Source organism: Mauremys mutica, chromosome 9, assembly GCF_020497125.1.
Source record: "Mauremys mutica isolate MM-2020 ecotype Southern chromosome 9, ASM2049712v1, whole genome shotgun sequence".
NCBI classification, from domain to species: Eukaryota; Metazoa; Chordata; order Testudines; family Geoemydidae; genus Mauremys; species Mauremys mutica.
In genome coordinates, this window is record NC_059080.1 from 48,768,813 (window position 1) to 48,787,014 (window position 18,202).

An 18,202-nucleotide genomic window follows, 5' to 3' on the forward strand; every position below is an offset into this window, starting at 1 on the left:
AGGCAGTCCTCGCAAGTCTTGAAGCTCAGGGATCACGGCATCTCCCAGTGACAAATAAGGGGGAGGAGAGGGGAAACTATTAACAGCGAAAACCGAAATTACTGCTAAGCTGCTTGCCGAAGCAAGAGCACGGGGAAGTTCCAACTACCATCACTGGTGGTAAGAAGGAACGGAGCAGGTGGCGGGTTGGCAGGGCCCTTTATTGGGTGCCATGAAGGTGCAACCCCAGGGGGAGCCCAGGCTGACCCGACGGATGCTACTGGGGGGGGGGGGGAGAAAAAAAAAAGTCTTCCGGCTAATATACACATGCACACCTGATTGGAATTGAGATGAACATTCAAAGAAGAATAAACATTAAAGTTACTTGTATTCTAGTTATAGTAGCCAGCAGGGAATACAAGGGGAAAAGGTTGAGGGAAGGTGAAGCTAGCCATTCTGTTAAATTAGAGCACTGCCAGCAACATGTTCTGGAAGGAATATGCCAATATATTTGTATGTGTGGCTAATATTCTAACTTAAGAAACAAACTCTAGTCTCGTCAATGGTAAGAATGGAGACTCCATCCTTAGAGGTTTTTAAGGCCTGGCTTGACAAAGCCCTGGCGGGGATGATTTAGTTGGCGTTGATCCTGCTTTGAGCATGGGGTTGGACTAGAAGACATCCTCAAGTCTCTTCCACCCCTAATATTCTATTATTCTAATGACAGAGTCAGTGTGATAACATCAAGGTTTACAGTCCCAAGCAGGTTAAGCCATGATGGTACAGTCAAAGAAAGTATGTTAAGTCACACCCTTCCCAGAGTTTCAGCCAGAGGTAGTGACACGATGGACACGAGTATGGCTGAAGAGGTCTTCACCCAACCATGACCCATGAATAGCCGTAAGGATACAGAAGGAATATTACTATCCCGGCCATAAGCAGTCACAATCTACACAAAAGTCGCAGATTTCTGTACTGCCTAGTTGAAGACTGCAGTATGTTGGTGTCTGGCAGTGATTCAGATTTCCCAGAAGAACACAATTTCCTGCCAACCAGGAGTGGGCTAAATTTGCACGTGCTCTGCTCCTTAAAGGTTATGGTTAAGGACATGGTGTTGGTGCACTGTGACCTAATTTAGTGCCCATCTGACAGGGACTTCGGAGCACAGCTGCTGGTTTCACTGAGTCCACACCAGCTGCAGTGATTCTCCTTGCAGTCAACACCAGAGCAATGTATTTAGGAACAGGAATCCCTGAGGTTTAGCAGTGTGAATTACTGCTCTATTACTGGTAGAGCAGGCTGAGTGGACATTGTTAGTCTCCACAATTACCCAAGCTGTGAGATACATTGCAGTCCTCAGAGGGTCATGCCAGGCCAGAACTGAAGTGGTCATCAAGTCAATACATTCAGATAATGGGCCAATTATCCCTTATTAAACCAAAGGGATGCCCCACCTTTCGGGGAAGTATGGCCATACTTTTTCACCCAACAAGCCACGTTCTCATGTTTTAAATGGCTTTGTGCCACTGGAAATTTCAGAAGCCCACTGGATGAACTGCAGTTCCTAGGCAAAGGGGAACAACATAGTACTCTCAGAAGCTTTTATTAAAATTTTGTTCTGAATGTGTGTATGCAAGAACAAATACATGAGACTACATGGCAAGCCACAATTTAGATTTTCAACAGGATCAGCATTTTTGGACAGCAGTAGCAAATCATGTGCCATTTTAATCTATTTTTAATTAAATAGATTCTCATTTGGGTAATCAAGTTAAATTACATCACATATATAATCAAATGCACAGAAAACAGAAAGGGTGGCTGGGGTCAGCTCCCTTCAACCCTGCAAAGCTCTGGTGTCCTGTTATTTGCCCCAAGGTGTGATTCCCTTCATGGACCTGCTTACCCATCTTCAGAATAGGGACTTCATCTGTATTTATTGCACGTACTCTACAAAACATGCTGAAAAAAGTGCTTTCAGCTAGATGCACTCCTAAATATAACCAGCCTAGAGACTGATTAGTTAAGAACATTATGGCATATTTCTACTCCCTGACCACTCCTATTTTATAACTACAGCCACCTTTTCTGCCTTAAAACTCAATTCTCGTCCATGGGCAGTGGTTGTTTCCTGTACGCGTGTCAGACCACAGCCTTGACAGCGACACCCACTATGAGAGCGGAGTCCCTAGTTCTGCATCCTTCTGAGGTAGGGTATGTCTACAAAGCAATTAAATACTCGCAGCTCATCGGGCTCAGGCTGCAGGGCTGTAAAACTGTGGTGCAGACATCCAGACTTGCGCTGGAGCCTGAGATCTGGGACCCCGCGAGGCTGTCCCAAACCCAGGCTCCAGCCCAAGTATCTACACCACAATTTTACAGCCTTGTAGCCCAAGCCCCACAAGCCTGAGTCAGCTGTCAGGACCAGCCATGGGTGTTTAATTGCTGTGTAGACATACCCTGATAGCCCCGACAGAGCAGTGCAGGCTCCACACTCTTTCCTCTGAGGTTGAAAATTAATTCACCTTTCCAGGATGGTCTGTGAAAGTTCCCCCCAAGACAATCTAAGATCCAACCAGTCTAATTAAACGGACAAGAGGAGATCAAAATACAACAGTTTGGTCTTGCAGGGTGACATGGTAGACAGGTTATGCAGTCCAGACAGGTTAGTTACAGTGAATGCAAGTCGCCCTTCTATTTTTGGAAGTGCACTTTCTCTCCCCATGCCCTCACCCTTGCCCTCCCAATTTCAGCCTCTGAGTGCCATCACTCTGGCCCCACTTGGTCAGGCAGCCTCTCAAGACAGCCTCTGATTTCAGGTATTTTATGCTGCCTCACAGATCCCATCGAGCCTGTGCCCTTTTTGATGTTAAAGATGGAACAGAATATACTGTCCCATCAGGCACATTGGTTAAACTTACATCAGCATTTAATAAATGCAATATCTGATCTGGGGGAAATTTCAGTCTGTTCTTCATGCGACAGAGTATCCTTGATCTCATCCCCCACAAATCTAGCTTTAGAATTATTTCAATTCCTTTTCACGAAACCTTACATTTCAAATATACCTTTGATCTTGCCTGTACTTTTAATCAGTTTAAGACAAGGTAGTCAATAGGTGGACGGTGGGTCAAATCTGGACAGCCAGATGCTTTGGAATGGACCCTGAAATTTTTTTATTTACTAATCATTATTTTCTCTGGAGTCTGGACCTGGATTATACCTTGACCAAGAAATCTGGACCCTTGACAAAAAAATAATTGACTACCCCTGGATGATTGGATACTGGTGACTGGTTTACATGTCACTTCTAAGGCTGAAGCTGTTAAACTGACTCAAACTTTGGCTGCCTTCAAAGTGACAAGATTTACTTTTTTTGCAGCTTCCTCTTACCAACGTTTCTAGTAAATTGTTACTTGACAGATGAAAAGAAATCTATCCCAATCACACACAGATCGAGAGTAATTCAGACAATTTGTTATAATGCACGCATATTCTAACAAAGGCATTCATAGCAGATTCTAAATGAGACTAGACATTTTGCTTAAGTAAAGCCTTATGTCTAAAGTAGACAGAGAAGAAAAGTTGGGTTTTTTTAAAAAATAGGTAATTAGCCTATCTGTACATGTGCACACCTGTGAGGGGGTGCAGGCAGACTTCCAAACCATTCTGAAGTTTAGAAAGACTTTAGGAGTTCCCTGCAGAGCAAGCAGTCAGCGTAGAGCAGAAAGTAATTTTCGCAAATGCCACCTCAGCACTGCCTGTACCAGTGACCATTCATAGCTTCAGAGAGGGGGAGGGGAAAGAGATGAGGGGGAGGTGCAACCTTAAAGGGCCAGTAAACCTATCAAATCCCTCCCTAGTTAACTGCATCTACAAGACGACTTTATTCACAAAAGCTTGAGCTTTAAAACAGGCCATCCAGAAAGATTAAGAGTAAACACCAGATAATGCCCCTTACAAAAACCTTGTCCTCTTCAATATGGTCAATTATAAATTGAATAACAAACTTCATTTGTGTGTTTGTCTAACCAGTGTTTAAGTGCTCTGAAAAGCTACTGTACTAGTCCCAACTTCAATGAAGTTTAATCCATTTCTCATTAAATCACCAAACAAGTTTATAGAGACATACATCCAAGATGCCTAGTCCCTAGTTATTTACACTTTTCTAGGCCTTGTGATCTATGGCACAATAATAGTGAGACTAAAGATTGGAGGGGGGGGGGTTGAAAATGAATGGTGGGGAGAAGAATAGACAAACAGATATTCACTGGTTGGAGAGGAACCAGGGACATGGTAATACTGAAAAAGAGCTAGAGTTGATAGCAGAGATCAAATTATATGAGTTTGCAATGTGATACATCAAAGAAAAAAAGGCTAGGTCAGTTTTGAACTGCAGATGAAGAGTAATCATGTCATGGAGGAAAAAAAAGGCAACAATCCCTCTCGATATGAGAGCACCACACTAAGAATATTGTGTTCAGTTCTGTGTACATAGATTACTAGGAAGATACTGACAAATTGGAGTCTCACTTTTAGCCTCACTACAGAAGAACAACCCAAATGATTAGGAGGCGATGGGGATTAATTTGTGAGGCACGTAACATTTACAGTATGGCTAAGAGATGACATGATCTTCTACAAGTATTTGACATACACACCAAGGAAGGACAGGAATTCTTTAGGGAAGGTAACTAGGAGTAACAGGATAACATTAAGGGGAAAAGCTAGTAAGTTACTCTGATATTCATTCTAACAGTGATACCTACATAGAAATAACCTCTTAAAGGAAGTGGTTGCAATGAGTCACCTGAGATTCTAAAACTAAAGTCACTTGGGAGAGGGGGGCAAGAGACACAAATACCAGAACCCTGCACTTGCAATTTATGGACCAAATTACTGAAAGCCTAGTCACACATTAATATCTAATTATTTAAATCAGACTTGCAAAATTATCAGAGAAACCACCAGCTAAAGCACAAAAGCACCTCACCTGCTCTTCACTATGAAACAAATGAAAAAGCTTATTTTACTTAAAAAAAAAAAAAAAAAGGTGTGGGGAGGAAAAAAAAAGTTACACCGGACAAATAGCATTTTGCAAGTCTGATCTGGCATTGGACAAGATCCCAAGGCAGGCCATTTTGTTACAATTAAAGATTTCAGTACACCAGGTCTAACTGGGTGTAAAGCCCCTCTAGTCAGCTTCTGGTGCTAGGTATTTGAACCACTGCCCTCCACCCTTTTTTCTTCACTAAAAGGAGAGTCATCCAGAAAACCTTCTCATTAATAAAACCTACCCAGAATCTCTCTGCCATGCCTGACCGCTACTCAGTCTCATCTACACATTTCCATTCAGGGGAACCCTCCTTTCATATAGATCCCATCCAGGAACTCTGGCTCTTGTCTAGGTTAGGATAAGAGGCATAACCGGTGGCTGACATCCTAGGAGTCCAGTGCAGACAAGATACTGTATAACATTTGTTATACTACTATAAAGTGCAAGTTAGGCTCCCTCTGAGGGTTTAACACACAGAGAACACATTAAAAACAGTGTGCTTTCTCTACACTAGATTACAGAACATGTTAGCAGTATACCTTTAAATCCTAGTCTAGACAAAACCTAAATCTGCCCTCTCGCTAGACAGCCCCATCCCGGAAACCATAACATTTTATCCCCCCTCCTTAAATTTCTGCAAAGCCATCCTCACCCAGTCCCACCCAAACACCCCAGATAAAGTAATTTCAAAATGATAAGATTGGGTCTTATGAGTCAACCACCCTCATTCTCAAGTAATTAAAAGCAGAACATTGATTTTGTAACCAGCCTCCCCCAATTCCTTATGCCTTGCTTTTATTTACTGTCATTATTTCATCCTCTCCAAATACATATAGAGAAATAAGATCAAGGAAGATAATTAAACCCAGCCCTACCCAGACAAATATACAGTACCTACCCAGAACCCCGCTAACTCACCTGATGGGACTTTCTTAGTGCACACTAAAACCTCCGATGTGCTGTGCAGATTAACAAACTACGGAGTGGTTTCTAGCAAAGAGGTCTAAAAGACTAAAGTAAGTCTGAAAAGATCTGATGGAGGGGTGGGGGAGATAACTGAACTTTGTACAATTCTTACAAATATCAGCTATGAACAATGTCAGAAATTTCACAATCCCAGCTCCAAAAACGACTAGCTTGCAACAATCTTAAAAAGTAAAACAGTCAAAGCGACACAGAAAGTTAGCAGTGATACCACAATGAAGTTACACTTCATCCTTCTTATTAAATGTTTGTTGAGCTGTTTTGGGGGTGGAAGGGATGTTGGCTGGGCTGATTTAAGAAGGGAATTATCACGCAGCCCTGAAACCGAGGTGGAGGGGAGGGTGCTTGGCTGCTCTCTTGTGGCCACTGCCAGCGTCATCATCAAAATCCCACGTTAATTCAGCGATGCACCCCTCCCCCCTCGAGCAAAAGAGAAGGAAAAAAAGAGACAAACAGTGAAAATGGAGCCAGGCGCCGCGAGCAGCAGGTCTGGGAACAGCCCCACGTGCAAGGCGCAGACCCAGCGAACGCACGAACAGCAGGTGGGCGCCCAGCGAACAACGCCGGCGGCAAGGGCCCAGCCAGGAGATACCCCCGCGGGCAGGCAGCGAGCCCGAGCCCGCTCGGTGCCAGGGCACAGCGTCCTGCCCGGCACGGGAGACAGGCGCGCAGGCAGCTGCAGCACCGAGCCCCCCCCGGGGGTCACCGGCCCCCACCCCGCGCCGGACAAGGCCGGGGAGAAAGTTCGTGCAAAGTTCGGCGGCGCCGGGCGAGCACGGGCCCATGCGCAGTAGTGACACGTAGGTCTCTTCCCCCCCCCCCCCGCCCCCAGCGGCGGCAGCCGGGGGCTACGGGAGTGAAGCTCTCAGCGGCGGCGCGGGGCTGCGGGCAGGGAGGGGGCGCGGCAGGCAGCTCCCTCCTCTGCCGCCGCGTCTCAGCCTCCACGTCGGCAGCTTGGCTCCGCTGCCCGCGCTATCCTCTCCAGCCAACTTGGTGCCACGGGCCCGACCCGGCCCCTCGGCTGCAGCGGGCGAGGGCCGACGGGTGCCCCGAGCCCCGGCCCCCGCCTGACATGCAACTTACTCCGGCCGGTGCCCTGCTAGCTCTCTCTGCTGGAGAAGCCCCGAAACGCTCCTGGGAAAGCTGCGAGGCACCTTCCCCGGTTACTATATAGGGCGGGCGGCTGCCAATCCCAGCCACGCACGTCAGAGCCATGCCCCTTCCCTTCCAGGCCCGGCCTGGCCCCGCCACCGCAGCGCCGCCGGCAGGGCGCTGCCCCGGTCCGGTCCAGAGGGGCGGCCGGGCCTCAGGGGGAAGGAGGAGCTGGGCCCCGCTGCGCGACCTTGGCTCCCAGCGCCTCCCGCTCTCGACGGAGGCGGTAGGTTCTCAGCTGCCCCGAAGATCAGCATGATAACCTTCCTGTCTCCCTCTCGTCTGCAAAGTAGGGGGAGGTGAGCTCCGCGGGTGTGACCCCCAATTAGCTGGGAGCCAGGAGCGCCCCCCCTCAGAATTCCACTTCCCCCCATTCTAACAGTCCAGGCAAGCGTCAAGGTTGATCTGTCCATTTGGAAAGTTCAAGTACATCAGCTACAGGGAAAAAGTCACTTTGATTTCTGGACCAATGTCCACGTGGGGAGTTACAGAGCTGTGCTGGTAAAGTATATCATTATAGTTCTACTGCTTTCCCTGTGTAGGCAAGCCCTTAGTGTTAATTCACTAGTGTTTGTAGAGTGTTCTGAAAAGCAAAGACATAAGGTCTTAGTACTATTTTAGGACCTATGTTTCCTATGGCTCACCTTTTACATACAGCACTTTACACAATGTCTTGTGCTGCTTTGAACTCTCTCACCCTAAATAGCTAGCCTCTACTCAGTCACCTGTCTTCAAAGCATACTTCTGTAAAACTTCTCAACATTAATCTAAACAAGGATATAAAAATACATTTGCTTGGTACAGAGATTAGACCTTCATCTGGTTGATTTTAGAGTTTTTTCTATCTTGGGGTTTTGTCCTGCTGCCCATCATTGTAGTATCTAAAGGTTTTCCATGTAAAATGGATTGGCAATAGCAAAGTCCCCACTCTAAGACTAGGTGTGGTAGCTGAATGGTTGAGGTGCTCTACTTCAGTCTTGGAAGTTGTGGATTTGAGTCTTGCCTCATCTTACACTGAAAGGTCACTTCCAGTTCACTAGCTACAAAATGGGTACCTGATCCTATTGGGTTAGGGCAGTCAAAGGCAGCCAGCTGTAATGCTAGCTTGTGCATGGGTGGCTATGAAACTAAGGTGCCTTAACTGGGAGAGACAAGGGGGGGGAGGTGGAGTGTGAGATAATATCTTTTATTGGACCAACTTCTGTTGGTGAAAGAGACAAACTTTCAACCTACACCGAGCTCTTCTTCAGGTCTGCTTAAACCATGGTAACAGTTGAGCCATTGGCACAGAGGAACTTTGAAGTTCCTAGCAGGCTTCATGGAGTTATTGGCTCTTCTCCTTTATCAGGTATAGAAAGCGCTATAAGGTAGAGGGCTTTTTGGAGTGGGGATGGGGGTAATCTGAAACATTATGTCTGAAATGTATAGTCTGTTTAACTTAGGCTGTAAAATCCTCAGGGAAAGAACTCAGTTGTTCCCTACTTTTATAGAGTGAAATGTATACAGACAGTATTTAATTAAATAGATTGAAAAGACCCAGTAGGGAATCTAGTCCATCCCCTGGAAGCTAAAAGCAATAAACTTTAATATGCTTCAGCACCCAGTATACTGTATATCTACTGGTCCTCCCACGAGCACATTTTCACTTCTGCTGTTTTATGTTGCAGAGGCAAGGTCCATGCAGCTGGCTTGACATAGCACAAGTCCCAGGCAAAACAGAGAAACCCCCCCTCGCCATTTCAGATTCCCTTATAGTTTAAGGTGCAACCAAAAATCAAACATATGTAAAGTCTCTGACCCTATTCCCTCCATGCAACTAAACACCACACCAATATTAAACAAGGCATTTCTAGTGTCTCCCTGGCCTGATTGCCAAAAAGCTGGACCCACATCCTCAACTTTTTAGGCTCTTAGCTTCCACTGATTTAAATGGGAGTTACAAGCCTAAATACCTTTGAGCATGAGAGCCTTATTTCCATCCATTTTCTCTGTGAAACGATAAGTCCTTTTTAAGGCTCTGAGTGCAACTAGCATCAGCTATACCCAATTAGCTCTTGTGCAGGTAGTCTAGCGTTGCCCAGGTTACCCTCAGCGCAGGGAGGCACTGCCAGATGAAATCCCCGTCTAGAAACCCCTACTGGGATTTATCTTCCTTTCTCCAAATCTCCATCTCATTGTCTGGCTCACTAGGGTATTCCTTAGGGACATACTGCATCATATCAGTGACAGGGGTCCACATACACCTGTCACATTGTAGTTATCCACATGAAGTTCTAGTCTCTCAGACATTACAGGTTTGTGGATCTCCTCAACTGTATCCTTCAGAGGGAATCCTCGGGTGGCTTGGCTTTTTAACCATATGGCTCCAACTACAGAACAGCAACACACAGCATGAGATGGAGTGTGCCATCAGGCTTTGTGACAGAGGAGGTTCTAGAAGGGCCTATCACTGCCTCTACTTCTAGAGTGGAGATTTCTGTTGTGGGAAAAACCTTTCAGAGGCTGTTCTCCTCAGAAGTATAAAAACTTCCATAGAGGGAGACAGCCTTTCGTCACCTCTCTCTCTCTCCTCCCGAGGGGGGCGGAGGGAGAGGGGGAGAGAGACAGAGAAAAAGCTTCAGAGATGTTCTGAGGACTGTTGTGACCTATTTCCCTGTCCTCCCACTGCAACACCACCAGTGGGAGCAACCTGCCATGGTCACTATCCTTCCCAGGGCCGGTGCAAGGATGTTTCACACCCTAGGCGAAACTTCCACCTTATGTAAAAGCAGCAAAGAATCCTGTGGCACCTTATAGACTAACAGACGTTTTGCAGCATGAGCTTTCGTGGGTGAATACCCACTTCTTCGGATGCAACCCGAAGCTGATTGGCGCCGCAAGCCTGGGAGGTGGGAGAAGTGAAGCAGCCATGGCGTGCTCGGAGAGGAGGCGGGGCAGGGGTGAGCTGGGGTGGGGAGTTCTCCTGTGTGCCACCCTGCCCCGCCCCCCTCCTTGCTGCAGGCAGCCCTCCCCGTTTTCCCCTACCCCAGCTCCCTCCGCCTAAATGCCGGCGGCGACTGGGGCGGCCGAAGATCCAGACGCTGCAGGCGCTGCCAAAGAAAATGGCACCCCCCAAATCCCAGTGCCCTCGGCGACCGCCTAGATTGCCTAAATGGTTGCACCGGCCCTGTCCCTTCCCTCCACAGAGTTCTTGAAGGATTGTTTAGAGCCTGTTCTTCTTACCATTCTCTGTCAGGGTGACCACATACTGAAAACAAGAAAACAGGCCATCTGTCATGGAGGCATGTATACGGTGGGTTTGGTAGGGCCTGGCCAGGAGAGCTGACGCATCAGGGGAGAAGAGGGTGCCCGCTCATTCTGACATGCAATGCCCCACCTCTCCCTTCCCTGATACCCTGTGGATTTGGCTGCATAAAGAGAGGGAGACTGGCTTGAGGACTAGTGAGAAGAAGAGCCAACAACTAGGCATCATGGGAAAGATGTTAACTTCTGACAAGTGGAGCAGTCCTTGATGAGTACATATGCTCCAGCAACCTATTGTCAGTTTCCCTAGCTCAGCTGCAGCCAGCGCCTATATATGGCCAGTCTGAAGGAATGCACAGAAAACTGACACAAAACAATGATGCAAAACCCTCAGGGACACTGGGTCAGGCCCTAAAAACAGGACATGTCATGACATTGTAAGAATGGAAAAATGGGGAGAAAGAAGCCTCTCCGAGCCCTGCTCTCCTTAGGAACAGAGATTTCTAGGAAGGGAAAAACTTGGCCCCTCAACTTCTGGTGCAAAGATGCTGGTCTTTCAAGCCACATTCACCCTCGGACAACCTGGGATCTTTCCAAGGGCTTTTCAAGCGTTTTCTGGTGTTGCAAGGGATGCATACTTTGTTTTGCAGCCAAGGACTGCAGGTCTTGTTTTGAATTCAACCCAAATGTGCTAAAAAAGTGGTGAATATAAATGTATGATTCATTATATCTTAAGATTTCTAAAATGTAACTAGTAAGCACCCATATTGTGCTCTGGGTGCTTATCCCACACACTGAAATCACAAAATAATGCAAGAGAACTGTCTATAAATATATCTACCTCAGTTGCATTAGAGAACAGAAAAAAAGATGGGCTTTGCAGCATGCTCAAAAGGTTAAATCTAGGCTCTACAGCACAGATTCTCAAAAGTATTTAGGCTCCTAACATCCACTGAAATCAGTGGAAGGTAGAAGCCTAAATACCTTTGAGGATCTGGGCCCAGCAGACTAAGGAGGGAAGTGAGTTCCAAAACAGAGGACTAGTCATAAAGAACACCTTGCAAGTTCCCTCTCGTTTATATTGAGGGAGTTCCAGCTTTACCAGCTCTGCTGATCTCGATTTTGGCAGTACTAAGGCTGCGTTAGAAAGTACTTGTTTATTTCTTTTAGGCAGGCTACTGTTTTAAAAGAAGGTGGAAGGAGAACTCAGAATGAAGGCCTTACACAAGTCAGAGAATACTGAAACTCTCTCACAAGCAAAGCAAGTTACTCCATGGAGCCAATCATTTGTTTTCATGGTATACACTCAGATACATTGTTTATCACTGGAAGAAAACCTTTGATAAGGTTGTGATAATATAGATCACCATGAGGAGAATGGGGGGAAAGAGAGAGAAAAAAGTAGTTTGCTGTAAAAAGTGACTCAGAGTTACATAACAACATTCTAAGCACTTCCTATATCAATGACTTCCAAACCAAATTTGCATCATTTACAACTGGATAGGAAAAAAGTTCTCACCGGAGATCTGGAAGTGAAGCTGTGTTCCTTCTGATTCATTCATCATCACCAGTAATAAAGTTTCCATTGGCCAAATTCTGCCATAGGTTACACCTACGCAACCCCACTGTCTTCAGTTGTCCACTGTCTACACTTGAGTGTAGGGCAGGGGTCGGCAACCTATGGCACGCACGCCAAAGACGACACACGAGCCAAATTTTAATGGCACGCGGCTGCCTGCTGGGACTCCACGTGCCATTAAAAATCCTGCCCGGCACAGCAAGCCGCGGTCCCGGGCTGGAGCACCGGGCTGACTGCAGCAAGCCGCTGGCCCCTCCCCCACCTTCGCCCCTCCCCCACCTTCTCCCCTCCCCTGGAGCCCTGCCGATGCGCGCACAGAGCTCTTGGGGCCGGGGCTGCGCGCTCCCGCGGGACAGTGTTTGGCTCCGCAGGGAGGGAAAGAGACTCCCCGCTCACCCAGAGCCCTGCAGCCGCGTGTGCAGCACTCTGAGGGGTGAGGCTGTGCGCTCCCGCGGGGAGGGAAAGATGCTCCCCGCTCACCCGGAGCCCTGCAGCCCCGTGTGCAGCACTCTGAGGGGCGAGGCTGTGCGCTCCCGCGGGGAGGGAAAGATGCTCCCCGCTCACCCGGAGCCCTGCAGCCGCGTGTGCAGCGCTCTGAGGGGCGAGGCTGTGCGCTCCCGCGGGGTAGTGTATCTAGCTCTGCTTGGAGCCTCAAGGTAAGGGGCCCGGGGCTGGGGTGCGTGTGGATAAGGGGGGGGCAGTCAGGGGACAGGGTGGGTTGGATAGGGGGTGAGATCCTGGCGGGTGACTAGGGGCGGGGGGTCTCTGGAGGAGGCAGTCAGGGAGCGGGGGGGGGTGGATAGGGGTCAGGGCAGTCAGGGGACAGGGAGCAAGGAGGGTCCTGGGGGGGCAGTTAGGGTGGGGGGGTCTCTGGATGGGGTGGTTAGGGGGCAAGGACCTGGGGGGGTTGGATGAGTCAGAAGTTCAGGGTGGGGGGGCTGTCAGGAGGCAGGGGTGTGGAGAGGGGTTGTGGCAGGCAGGGAGCAGCAGGAGGGTTGTATGGGTCGAGAGTTCTGGGGGTCCTGTCAGGGGGCAGGGGTGTGGATAAGGGTTGGGGCAGTCAGGGGACAGGTAGGGGGTGGAGTCCTAGGGGGGCAGTCAGGGGACAAGGAGCAGGGAGGCTTAGATAAGGGATGGGGCCCTGGGGAGCAGTTAGGGGTAGGGGTCCCAGGAGGGGGTAGGCAGGGGACAAGGAGCGAGGGGGGCAGTCACCCAGCCCTCTGCCCTGAGCACCGCACCCCCCCACACACCCCAGGCCCCTACCCTTGGCCCTGTACCTCCCTCATACACACCCAGACCTCTGCTTGACTTCTTCACCACGACCCCAGCCCTGACTCTGGCACCCCCACACATACCCAGCCACCCCCTGCCCTGACACCTGCACCCCCTCACATGCCCCCAGCCATCTGCCCTGACTCTTGCACTCCCCCACATCCCCAGCCCCCCACACCCGATGCACTCCCCACATCCCCACCCTCACCCTGAGCACCAAACTGGAGCTCCTGCACACACACACCCACATTCCCACCTGCACCCTTCGCATCATATGGGAGTTGCCCAGGTAAGTGCCCCACACCCAAACCTCCTGCCCCAACCAAGCCCCCTCCCTCATTCTAGCTCCTGGCCAGACCCTTCACTCCCAGCCCTGTGCTCAGTGCACTCCCACCCTCAGCTCAGTGCAGAGAGAGAGGAAGAAAATGGACCAGAACGAGGGAGAAGGTAGGTACCCACTGTATGTGGGCAGGGCTGGGACCCCAGACTGGCAGCGAGCTGAGTGGATCTGGCAATCAGGATCCCGGCTGGGAGGAGCCGGCGGAGGGAACCCCTGAGTGGCAGTGGGCTGAGCCGCTCAGCCCACTGCCGGTCTGGGGTCCCAGCAGCCGGCCCCGCACAGCCCGCTGCCGGTCTGGGGTTCTGGCTGCCGGACCCTTGCCAGCTGGGGTCCCGGCTGCAGGCCCTGCTCAGCCTGCTGCCGGCCTAGGTGAAGAGAACCCCAGAGCAGCAGCGGGCTGAGCAGGCCGGAGGCATAAGATCAACATTTTAATTTAATTTTAAATTAAGCTTCTTAAACATTTAGAAAACCTTGTTTATTTTACAATACAACACTAGTTTAGTTATATAATATATAGACTTATAGAGGGAGACCTTCTAAAAAATATTAAAATGTATTACCGGCACATGAAACCTTAAATTAGAGTGAATAAATGAAGACTCGGCACAGCACTTCTGAAAGGTTGCCGACCCTTGATGTAGGGGCAGGTTTGTATCTCTAAATGGTGCTCCTGTTGAATGGAAAAGCACCCATACCTGAGACTAATATGAATGAATAGCATGATCCTAACCAAGTAGTTTTATAAAGAAGTTCCCCTTACCATAGTAAGAAAGCTGACCAAAGAGTCTGAGATCAGGGTGAATTTGTGAGACTATTTAACCTGACTGGGCTTCTCTGTCTATCAGCCTATAAACAATGCAGTGTCCTTATAGTATCACTGAATGCTCCACAAAAAAGGCCAAGCAAAATAGGTTTGAAAAATTAAAGTAACTTATTGGTTTGGAAAGCATTCTAAAGTGAGCAGGATAGATAAGAGCAACCTCCATCTGAAGAAAGAAGAACTGCAGCAAGTTGGGGTGTAGGTGGTCATGATTTACCTATGGTAAAGTGAGAGGAAGCATTGTGTAGTGGTGTGACTAAGTGGGGGATTTACTTAGTGTTTTGCATTAATATGGTGTGTGCCTCTTTGTGCATGTTTAACAAGAGGGTGCTCGTTGTTGCAGAGGGTCAAGTCTGACTATGCATAGCAGCCTGGACCCCGGACAACAGCCAGGACCCTGTAGAATTTAGCAACCAGTTACCTGGAGTCCTACCCCATCTTGGGAGCAAGCCAGTTCTGGCCAGTGGGAGGACAAAGGGCTGAGGAGAGAGGGCCCCCATGATCTGACTAGCCGATTCTGGCCAGTGGGAGCAAAGGATGGAAGAGAGGGCCCAGGTGATCTATTTGCCCAGGACCAAAGACAAAGGATGGAGGAGGGGCTGTTGGGAAGGTGATATATATAGGATGGTCGGCTGGAAGGACGTGGCTTCTGGACTGGGGACAGAGGGCAGCCTGAGCCAACTGGACGCTGGACAGACCCAGATGGACAGGCTTGAGGGCCCTGAGAACTTTTTGTGCCGTGTCCAGACGTACAGTAAACCCTTCTGTTTTACGTTGGCTGAGAGTCATTGCAATCTAGAGATCAGGGTTGCATTGCTCCCTCTGAGTATGGAGGTCCTGGGGGTCCAAAGCGAATAGACTTCCTGAGGGGACTCATGGAGACAGACAGGTGTGCTGAAGGCTCAGAGAGGTGGGGTTCCAGGAGGCGGTGGAGCTCAGGGCTTAACCCCCAAGAGAGAAAGTGACTCCCAACAAGTGCTATCACACACTGAAGGAGGTTCCTCCCAGGGAACGTACAGAGCTGAGAGTGCACAGGTCCCGTGAGACCATGACAAGTGGTTAATGCAAAAGGCAGAGTCAGGAGACGTGAAGTCCATTTCCAACTCTGCCGTGACTTTCTGTATTGGCTTGGGAAAGGCTCAACTTCTGTGTCTCAGTTTCACCAGCTATAAAAAAGGAGAAGATAATCCTTATCTACCTCACAGATTGTGATTTAATTACAGGTTGTACAGCACTCTGTTCTTTGGATGGAAGATATCATAGAAGAACAAAGTTATTATATGTGGCTAGAGAGAGAAAGAGGAAAGTCAGCAGAGAGCCCATTCTAAATGGATTTACAAAGCAAGAGAAAGCAGCAGATGCTGTGTGTGAGATAGTCCTGCCATTTAACGCAAGAGAGCAATCTGGCTGCTGTTTTATATTAATTTGGATTTTAGACACTAAGGATTTGGGAACACCAAAGCAGAAACTACTATAGTTAAAATGGGGTGTAATTAAATACAAGTAAGTATTTTAGCACAGGGATGACTCTAGTAGCATTTTCTAGCAATATTCCAGAGATGTTAATAGGCAGACTTATGAATCAGGGAGATATGGAAAAAGATTGCCATGCCTAAGGAAAACTCCAGGATTCTGGTCTGTATTAAGGGGAAATGCTTGTCAAACAGAAGGGACAAAGAAAGGAAGCATTCGTTTGTGGAAAGTTATATTGCTTCACTATAAGTTAAGAGCTGATTGAGTCAAGAATGGGAGAAGAAGCTTTCAGAAAATGAGTCACATGAAAAATAGATTTAATTTTTATCTGGGTAGAAGTAATGGCATAGGGTAGCAGGAGGGGGGAAAGTCAGGAATTCAAGAAAATTGAAGTTTATGCTATTCAAATCTTCCCACAATTTTTGCTGTTTTCTGCAGATTACATTTTCCCCTTTAATAAATACTGTTTTAGCTGTTCAACTTGCAAAGAGACCCTTCGTAATGGAGCTGCAGTATTGTTCTTCTTTCTGTTAAGCAATACTGCAGAAAAACCGTCTCCAGCCAATAATTAGCAGAAAGGTGTGTTTCAAAGCGAAGTTGGTAGCTTGCATTTTTAAGCAACAGTTCCACAAGAAATGAGTATTGGGCTGATGTCACAGAACAAAACATGGTCTTTCTGCTCAACATCCACCACTTATTTCCACTTTCTCAGTTTCTGGGATTGTTTATTCATTAAGAATATAAGAGCAGCCATACTGGGTCTGACCAAAGGTCCATCTAGCCTAGTATCCTGTCTCCCGACAGTGGGCGATGCCAGGTGCCACAGAGGGAATGAACAGAACAGGCAATCATAAAGTGATACTTTCAAATGGGATTTGTATCCCATCCTGCATTGGCTGGTAAACTGATGTTCTTATCCATTCATCCTTGCAGTGTTTCTTGTTTCCCTAATTCCCTTCTAGCAATTGTAATTTAGAATGAACATGTGGTACTTTTTAATATGCTGTTGCCAGAAGGTGCAGTAAATATCACATAGCATGAGACTACTAGGGTCTCACAGCCTATACCTTTTCTTCTGGAGGCTAAGTGTGATCTCTCTGCTATCTCCTGGCACAGATCTGGGGAGTGAAAAACAGGGTCAATATCTTAGCGTGGGGGTCTCCTAATGTGCTGCCTGATGCACATACTGTACAAGCACCCCTTGCTGATGCTTTACAAAGCAGATTTATCTAAGAGGACCAGTTTACAGCATTTTTAAAAGACCATAACCCTCACTGACTTGATTTAGGTAAGTAAGTATGAGCAACCACTGCAACAAACTGTGAAAGAGCAAAGAAAAATGCCAAGAGATTACAGAAGACACCACAGATGGACAAGAAGGGAGGAAGGACAAAGTTAACTCCACAGTGGAAGGAACAATAGAAAGCTTCCACTACAAAGGAGTGATTAGAGAGGTATTGAGGATTAAAATATGGAAATTGTGAAGAGGGACAGATTTTTATCTAGTTTAGAGACTATGATGCGGGGTACTATAGAAAAATCTAATGTGGTTCTTTTCAGCTCCTTAAAACAGTAATAATATTGAGGGCTGTCAAGCAATTAAAAAAATTAATTGCGATTAATTGCACAATTAAATTAATCGCAATTAATCATGCTGTTAACAATAGAATACCATTATTTAAAATATTTGTGGATGTTTACTACATTTTCAAATATATTAATTTCAATTACAACACAATAGAAAGTATATAGTGCTCACTTTATAGTTACTTTTATTACAAATACTTGCACTGTAAAAAAATGTATTTTTCAATTCACCTCATACAAGTACTATAGTGCAATCTTATTATGAAAGTTGAACTTACAAATGTAGAATTATATACAAAAAAACTTACATTAAAAAAAAAATGTAAAATTTTAGAGCTTACAAGTCCACTCAGTCCTACTTCTTGGTCAGTCAATTACTCAGACAAACAAGGCTGGTTACAATTTGCAGCAGATAATACTGCCTGCTTCTTGTTTACGTCACCTGAAAGTGAGAAGAGGCGTTCATGTGGCATTGTTGTAGCTGGCGTTGCAAGATATTTACGTGCCAGATGCGCTACAGATTCATATGTCCCTTCATATTCAACCACCATTCCAGAGGACATGCTTACATGCTGATGATGGGTTCTGCTTGATAATGATCCAAAGCAGTGCAGACCGACATGTTCATTTCCATCATTTGAGTCAGGTGCCACCAGCAGAAGGCTGATTTTCTTTTTTTGTGTTTCAGATTCCGTAGTTTCCACATCAGAGTGATGC

At 47.3% G+C, this 18,202-nt stretch overlaps 1 protein-coding gene across 4 annotated transcripts in view; it reads right to left on the minus strand.

Annotated features, from left to right (window-relative positions):
• Window positions 1–18,202, minus strand: part of LOC123377356 (high density lipoprotein binding protein) — a 95,917-nt gene that overhangs the window by 54,024 nt on the left and 23,691 nt on the right. The window contains exon 1 of one of the 4 annotated variants that reach the window (XM_045030159.1): window positions 7,103–7,187. The exons of the other annotated variants lie outside the window; for them this stretch is intronic. The gene's annotated coding sequence lies outside the window, so the exon portion shown is untranslated. Of the gene's footprint in view, window positions 1–7,102; window positions 7,188–18,202 lie in introns of those variants that run through there. 4 annotated transcript variants of the gene reach the window in all.